This window comes from Falco cherrug, chromosome 5 (assembly GCF_023634085.1).
Source record: "Falco cherrug isolate bFalChe1 chromosome 5, bFalChe1.pri, whole genome shotgun sequence".
In the NCBI taxonomy this organism is placed as follows: domain Eukaryota; kingdom Metazoa; phylum Chordata; class Aves; order Falconiformes; family Falconidae; genus Falco; species Falco cherrug.
The window spans coordinates 33579255-33587025 of NC_073701.1; the positions used below are offsets into that span (position 1 = coordinate 33579255).

The window sequence follows — 7771 nt, forward strand, 5'->3', positions numbered from 1 at the left end:
GGAGCAGTATGCTCTGCAGAAACCCAACCACTCAGCTGAGATCCTCTCCCTGGGGGGGATGGTGCACTGAGCAGCCCTGCAGAAGGACTGGGTTTTTACTCAGCCCTGAGACAATGCTGGATGACCTTATTGCTCTGGTGGCTTGAGGCAGACAAGATGCCTGCGATGAGGTGTGTGTCACACCAAGGTCCAGTCAAAAGGGCTTTCCTCCACAGGTTTAGGCTGCTTTCCTCATACATTCTGATCCTCACACGCTGGGAGCTGCAAAGAACATGTTTAGGTCAGAAGTCAAACTTTAAAGATACTTCTTTTTTTTCAAACAGTCAGTGAGGGAGGGGGGTGGGTTTGATTTGCTGTCTGTGTTTTTGACTTGAATAAAAGGGCACAAACACGATTTGAGCTGAAATATGACAGTCTGAGAGAGGTAACAATGCTGAGCTCTGGATTTGGTACTCTAGGGGCAAGAGAGTTCCTCAGCTAGTTAATTAAAATGCTTATAAGGAAGCCTCTAATTTTTTGACCTGAATTAAGAAAGCTCCAAAATTCCATCAGAAACAATAACGAAAAGAAACAGCCTGAATTTAATCTGCTAGACATAATAGGATGGTATGACCCCATGGTTTGGTTTAATTGTAGATCAATAATGAGATCAGCCTGCCCACTTACAAAATATCAGTATGCCTTATTACTTACATAATATTCATCTCCTTCCAACATATGATGCTTTTTTCCCTCTCCTTATTCAGGGCCCAATCCTGCTTCCACTAATGTCTCCACTGGCTTTCACAGGGAGCACTGTCGGAAAGCCCTGTTTAAAGGGTTGCACCACCTTTTGTCTGGCAGCCACAGCACATACTGCACACTGAGAGGGGAAGCTACTGAACAAAGCCATTAAAATGTGATCTCCCTCCCAGACATATCACTTCTAAGGGTGGCCATTTGTGACAGAGTCCAAAAGCAAAGCAAATCATGACCCAAAGGCTTGCTGCCCCGTCACAATGGCAGTGCAGGTAGGTTAATGACCAAATTAGGTTGCTTGCTTAAGAAATCCCTCCAGCCAGACTGCAGCTGCCAGGTCTTCAGCCTTCTTCTAGCCACTAATTGTTAGTTACATAGTGGATCACAGTGAGTTGATATCTTTATTGTTGTCTGGCTGGTACCAGCTTTTCATTGGTTTGGGAGACCTGTAAGGGGGAGTAGCTGATCATTGCAGAGGAAAAGATAAATCCTACCCTACACGGGCTTCATTTCTCCAGGCCACAACTGTTCATCAGAAGTCAGATATACTGTGTCCTTCCTCCTATAGGTCTTACAAAAGACCTTTTTCCCACACCTGCTTGGATCTTTACATCCTCTTCATCCCTGTCATTTTATCTGTCATCTGAAGGACAATCCAGTCAGATACAGAACTAAACTTCAGCTTCAGCAAAGGGGTTTAAGCGCCTAACTGATAAAGATCAATAGGAATTAGCTATGGTGTTCACCTCATCCAGCTTTGGGTGACTGTATTACAGCCACTCACACCTGAATTAAGCACCCTGGGCTCGCTTTAAAGAAGAAAAAGCGATCCCGCTAAGATTTCTAGGTTAGATGAAGTCAACGCATTAGAGCAGTTTCCACGGTGTGAATTGTGCCTATGCAATTATTAGCTTGAATATAGGCACTGGCATTGTAACTATGTAAAGCTAAAGGGGCATGACTGTGCACAAATAGACAAGAGCTGCGATCAAGTACCTGCATTGGGACAGCTTATCCTGCAGGAATATTTGTGCAGCGTAGAGAAGAGTTGTGCAGTGATCATAATGTGACAATTTTTCTTGGTCAGGATATGAGGTGTTTTAATTTCACCAGTCTTTTATCAGAAACCAAGCAACTTTCCAGGGTTATTGCTTACTTTCTGTCCACTCCACATGTCTGTCAGATAACGCCACGGCCAGGGTTCCTACACACCATGACATCTGCCTAGAATCTGGAAGCTCTGCCTCATGCCTCTGAGGCCCTCTAGAAGCCCTGTTTTGGACCAGAGAGGTGAGAAGCCAAGCTGCTGAGCAAACTTCATCAACTTCATCTTGAAAAATCAACACCTTAAAGTTCCTTTTCTGCTAGCAGCTTCAGTACTTGGAGGGTTTGTTTTGATGTAGAACAGCTTTGCTTGAGCTTTCTTGTTTATTTATTTATTTCAGAATTTCCCACTGAACAGCAAACCTACATGTCAGGATATATGTAGCATCTCCATCCATATGCAGATGGTCAAATCCCCGACAAACTTAATACTATGACTTTGTTTCTCACCAGTTCCATAATTTTATTCTAAGGTGCAGTCAGAACAAATCAGCATGGAGTGGGGCAGTTTCTGGCATGGTCATCTTGTTAAACTCCAGTACCTCCTAGTCTTCCAGTTTTCATCCCATCTCATCTAATAGTGGCATCCTTCCCTTCCTCTGCACCTCTTACCTGTCTTCAAAGCAAGAAGTAAGAAAGTCCACTTGTTTCACAGCTGTGCTGGTCCTCAGGATGCTGGTTTTGCATTGTTCTATACTCCGATGTTTCCAGAAAATTCTAGGTTGGGCACACCAGTTTTTGGGCCGCCCTAAGTGCCACAGACCTTCAGACATATAGGATTGCTTTGGGCAGAAATGTATCTTAAACCTGACAAAATGTTGCTAGAACAAGTCATCCAAGGAAGCTGACCACACACTAGCAAGACCTGCTTACAGAAATGCAGTCATAGTTCCATCCTAACTTCAGAATAGTAGTCTGTGGTATTCCCTGAGCAGGTGGCTGGGGAAAAAAGGAATCAAATTTCTTACTGCCAGTGTATGGCTCCAGCTGTGCTGCCTCAGAGTGTACTGGTCCATCTGATCTCCCAGCACATGTGCTATGCTTGTCCCATCCAGAAGCACTTAGACCACCTCTCAGCAGACTCATCCCACTTCTCAAAAAAAAGTGTGGTTGTCATCTCTATGCAAAGGGCCTGGCAGAGCATTCAGGCTCAGATCTGGTCATGATAACATTTTTTTCCCCCAGCAGATCTTCCCAGAAGAATCATTTCTCCAGGGCAGTGGCAATGAGAGGTGACAGCATGGAGCTACACGCTCCCCACTGATGGACATCCTGGAAGGCTGTTGCCACAGTCTGCTGCATCAGGTCACATTAGCCTAATAGCATCTTTGAAACGAGTGATGGGAGAACCCTGTCTTGTCCTAGTCCCTGACAAAAATGAAGGGCCATTATTTATGGTAGATGCTTAGAGGTTTTGCCTCTCTTGATTTCAAGTGACTCAAATGACAGGGCTTACAGTCCCCTCAAGGTAGACCCCTCTCACAGCAGTCTCACAGCTCTCCATGACACTCCACTCACATTTTCCATATGACAGTTTCATCCTTTAATCCCCCATAAAACTCCTTGTAACCTGAAAAATTTCTCCCTCTGGCTTATGGCACTGATTTCCTTTTTCATGCTGACTTTTCTCAGTGAGCCAGGCCACTGATTTCAGGGAAATTAGTCCTCCTTGGCACGAGGAAGACATGACCCTGCCCATGATGTCTGCACACTGCAGACATCTCTGAGCCCTCAGATCACCCGGACTTGTTCTTTAGTTCACCTAGCTGTCTTATGTCCTTAATCTGTCCTTGTAAATCCCTCTGGGATATAGGTATTGAGGGCAAAATTCTCAAGTGGATTAAAAACAATTAGACGGATGACCAAAGTCCAAGAACTGACAGCAATTAGCACCAATCAAGAGGGTGGAGACTGGAATAAAGTCCAAAGAGGGTGGTAAATATGTGTGTGGGAGAAGGGGATGGAGGAGCACAGCAAGTTGGCAGGGTTGGGACCAACTTTGCCCATGTGTCAGCTGCCTGCGAGAAGGGACCCTGTGCTGCTGAAGGGGAGGAAGGCACAGGAGGAAAGCTGAGCTTAAAAAGGACCCAACATAAGAAATGGATAATGAGGTTACCTGACTTATCTAGACAATTTCATATGGAAAACTTGCCATATATCAGATTGAAATGTACACCAGTGGGCAGAGCAAGAAGACACATGTGCAAAGATAGCTCTTCTGATCAAAAGTTCATTTTGGGCATATTTTTTACTCTTAACCAGAGTTTCCAGATTGGATGGCTTTTAACTGTATCACAGTAAGAGATCCCAGGGGCCTCTAGAAAGCTTTTCTGTTATTGTCGCTGCTGCTATTTTGTGGGGGTGGCTAGAAAACAGAGCTATGGTTTGGAGGGGGTTGTTTTCTTTTCAAGGTTTCTTTTTTATTTTCTTTTTTTTCCCTGTGATTACCATGTGCTCTGTTCAGTCAGAAAGAGAGCATGCAGAGAGAGCACTGCCTGCTTTGCAATTCCAAACAGGTACACACTAGACCCTGGGTCAAAAAAGCTGTGATTTAAAGCAGCCAAACATCTGGTTCTTCATGCTTGTTGACCAAGCTCTCTGTCCTTTTCCCACTCTGTGCTCTGACCTGACTTTGGTAAATGACTGCAAAGTGTCCTTCCTCTGTTACCTCACGTCTCCCCTTTGCCTGGACTACAGGTCTTGCCTAAGTGCCTACTTCTGTTTTCTTGCTCTGCTCCCTTTTTGCCCCTTGGGAGTTTGGTGTGGGTTTGTGTTATGAGCAAATTCTATCACTTCTAGCTTAGGGAATCAAATAAGCCCACATCTGTGCACATCAGGGAGATAACCAAAAAGACTGGGTGTAAATAAAGGCTTAATTCAAAATGTAATGGTCAGTGAAATAATTCAGGTGGGCTTTTATCCCACCAGGAGAGCTTGGCTCTTCCAAGAAGCCTCTTGTGGCACTTTCTCCCTGCCCCTGTCTTCATGCAAACCTGCTCTGTTCCTTGGCCAGTTTTTGCCCCACTTCCATGGCATGTTCTTGATTTTGCTGATATTCATCATTTACAGTGTCTATCCAAAGATACGTGCACAGACTAATTTTCTTTTCAAGTGCCTGGCTATAAAAACTCACCCCCTGACCTCCTGAAGCCCAGCAGAATGGAGAGGGCGGGAAGGGAAAATACCTTTCATTCCAGCGCTTCAGAGCTGGAGCTTCTGAAAGGACTCCAGAGTTTGATCAAAAGTGAACCTAGTGTCAAAGCCACAAAGTGGGTTTGCATTAAACGTGTTAAATGGAAACCCAAAGAGTTTTTTTTTTTTTAACTGGCTCAAAGGAAAAAAAAATAAATCTGTGTCTCAAAGTAGCAAATGATTCATTACTCCAACAACTGTTTTCACAGGCATTTCAAGGAAAGGATGTCCCCTCATGAGGCAGTTTACGTTGGCACTGCAACCCCTTTCTGGGACCAACCTATCAAGCGGTACATGTGGTCTGATCTGCAGCCTGTTAAGGAATTAGAGTACCAGCCAGCAACTGCATGCCAGGAATTCATAGCAGCAGCCCCTTTTTCTGCATTTCAAAACTCTCCTGGTCACATTCTTTGCCATTGCATTCCTCATCTTTGTCACATGGCTGTTGTCGAGCTTACAGGACAGAAATTCACTGAATCCTTCATCGTCTTAGATTAAATATAGATGCTGCTATTTACAGCCTTACTGACCCCGGGCCTTGTCAGCTTTTAATGGTTTCAAATGCTTCCAATAGCAGAAAAGAGACATTTCATCTGCTCCTCAACAATAGGAAAAGCCAATTTAACACTTTTCTTTCTTTCTCTGCAGGAAGCACGTTCCTGACTCTGGGACAGTACCCTTTGCTTTGTTTGTGACAGCTGAAGCTAGGAAAACGTTTAGGGCTCTCAGCAATATCAGCCTTCCCTGTTACTAATTTTCCACTCTCTGAAGCCTTGTTATTCGCCCTTTCATTTCTTTTGTCTCCCCCACAGATTAAAAGAACAAATGCTACCGCTACTTTTGCTTTTTTTCTTTGGCTAATCTCTTTTTGCTGCTTAAACTTAGGGCTGTCCCATAGAATGCTGCCAGGGTTTTTCCAGGCAGGAATAGGTGCGTACCCTTCCAGGGGTGCCAGGCAGTGCAAAGCACCTCCTCACTGCCACGAAATGGCTGTTCGTGTAGCAAGATGCTCAGGAGAGGCTTTTTCCTTCGTTTGCCTCGAGGAGGAGTAGATAGGCATCTGGTGTTCAGGGTCTACCATATGATTCCCAGGATTATCCTTCTGAGAGCTGAGGAAAAATAGGTCCCCACCAAGGGGTCTTAAAAATCTCCGCCTGCACCGCAGGTGTTTGGGCAATCTTTTATTGATGGTATTTTACAGCACTCCTCAGTGCAATTCTCCTGTTCTCAGACACTTTGAATTTTACCAAATTTTAGCTCTCAAAATTTAACGTTTTCCTCTGTTATGTGTCTGCCTCAGGCTGATGTCTTAAATCTAAGCAATTCAGTCCTTGAAACTGGGGAAAATACGCTCTTTTGTGCATGGTGACAAAATCCTGGCGCCCTTTTGAGAACGGCACTTGGAGCAGGAGCTTGAAATCTGGCATGGAGGTGGCCTTTTCTGTTAATTGTGCACTTTACCATTGTCACAACTACTGTCATCTGGCTGAAGTATCAGTCTTTGAAAAGTACCAGTTTGCACAGGTTTATTCTGTGTCCTTCAGATTATAGCAATTACATTCCTTGTGGAACTGATGCTCCCTAGATGCTTATTCTGATGGCTCAGCACGACTTCACCCACAAACTCAGTTCCTGGCTTGCTGGGAATAACACACGGCCCACAGCCTCACGATAGTCATCAGAGCCCCTTTCTCCTGGTTTCTGAATGCCCCACCACCTCAATCGCAGGATCAGGACAGTGGAGCAACCTCTCCAAGCCTAATAGCAGGAGCACATTCCCCAGGGAAGGTGGGATAGCAGGGAGGGGTTGTGGCTGAAGAGAGAAGACCAGACAAGGACTGGCATAGGCAGAAGAGGCTGGCTGGGTGAGGAGACTCTGCTGGGGAGCCAGGGAGGTATGACCAGAGGTGATGCCATGGTTCATGGAGCCAGGATGAGTGGGTAGCACTGGACTGCACCAGGCCAAAGAGCTGATCTGAGGCAGCGTGAGGGGTGGGTTTAGCCTTACCTGTTCCTATGGGATGTTTAGCTAGTGGCCTGAACTGCAGGTTTCACTCATGCAAGGCGCCTTTTCCACATACCCGGCTTGGCTGGATCATGCTACAGCATTATTTGGCGCTGCCTGCCTGCAAAAATAAGATCCCCAAAATCTGACAGTGGCATGCCAAACTCAGGAGTGCTCCCAGCCTTTGCCAGTCTGTGCCCCAGTTCCCGTTCGCACTATAGGTATTGCATACTCTTGCAAGACACGAGTCTGTGGTGTTCAGACAACCCCAAAGGGGAGCACTGCAGAGAGCCCAGTGGGCTGGGAATACTTCTAACACCAGAGCAGGCAGCAGCTAAGGGCTGAAAGCTCACAATTAATAATAATGAGAATTAAACAAGTCCTACCTAAGGCCACTTCTTCAGTAAGTCCTTCCATCCCGTGCATTCAATGAAGGCTGATGCCACAGGGAAAAAAGCATCATGCAGTTGTTCAATTAAGGACTCTGTCATAATACAAGCACAAAATGGGGCAGAGCTGAGGATTCACTCCACCCTTTTGGGGTTTCCTACCCGTTTCAGTACCCAATCTAGCTCCCTTGATAGCTTTTTCTATACTCAGCTCTTGCCTGTGGTGGTGTGTGGAGCATCACTGGAGAAGGGTGAATAGTGAGGAGGGGAAGAAACCTTTGTGCCATGCAGAGCAGAGAGCTATAAATTCTCATTGACAGAAAAAACTTGACCAGACCAGGAT

General features: G+C 45.5%; 1 long non-coding RNA gene across 1 annotated transcript; it reads right to left on the reverse strand.

Moving 5' to 3' along the window:
- Positions 1–89: 89 nt before the first annotated feature.
- Positions 90–7523, reverse strand: LOC129736126 (uncharacterized). Its single transcript, XR_008732318.1, has 3 exons — positions 7426–7523; positions 7043–7160; positions 90–261 (listed from the first exon to the last, which is right to left on the reverse strand). It is a non-coding gene; the product is annotated as an uncharacterized LOC129736126 (long non-coding RNA).
- Between the last annotated feature and the right edge of the window lie 248 nt (positions 7524–7771).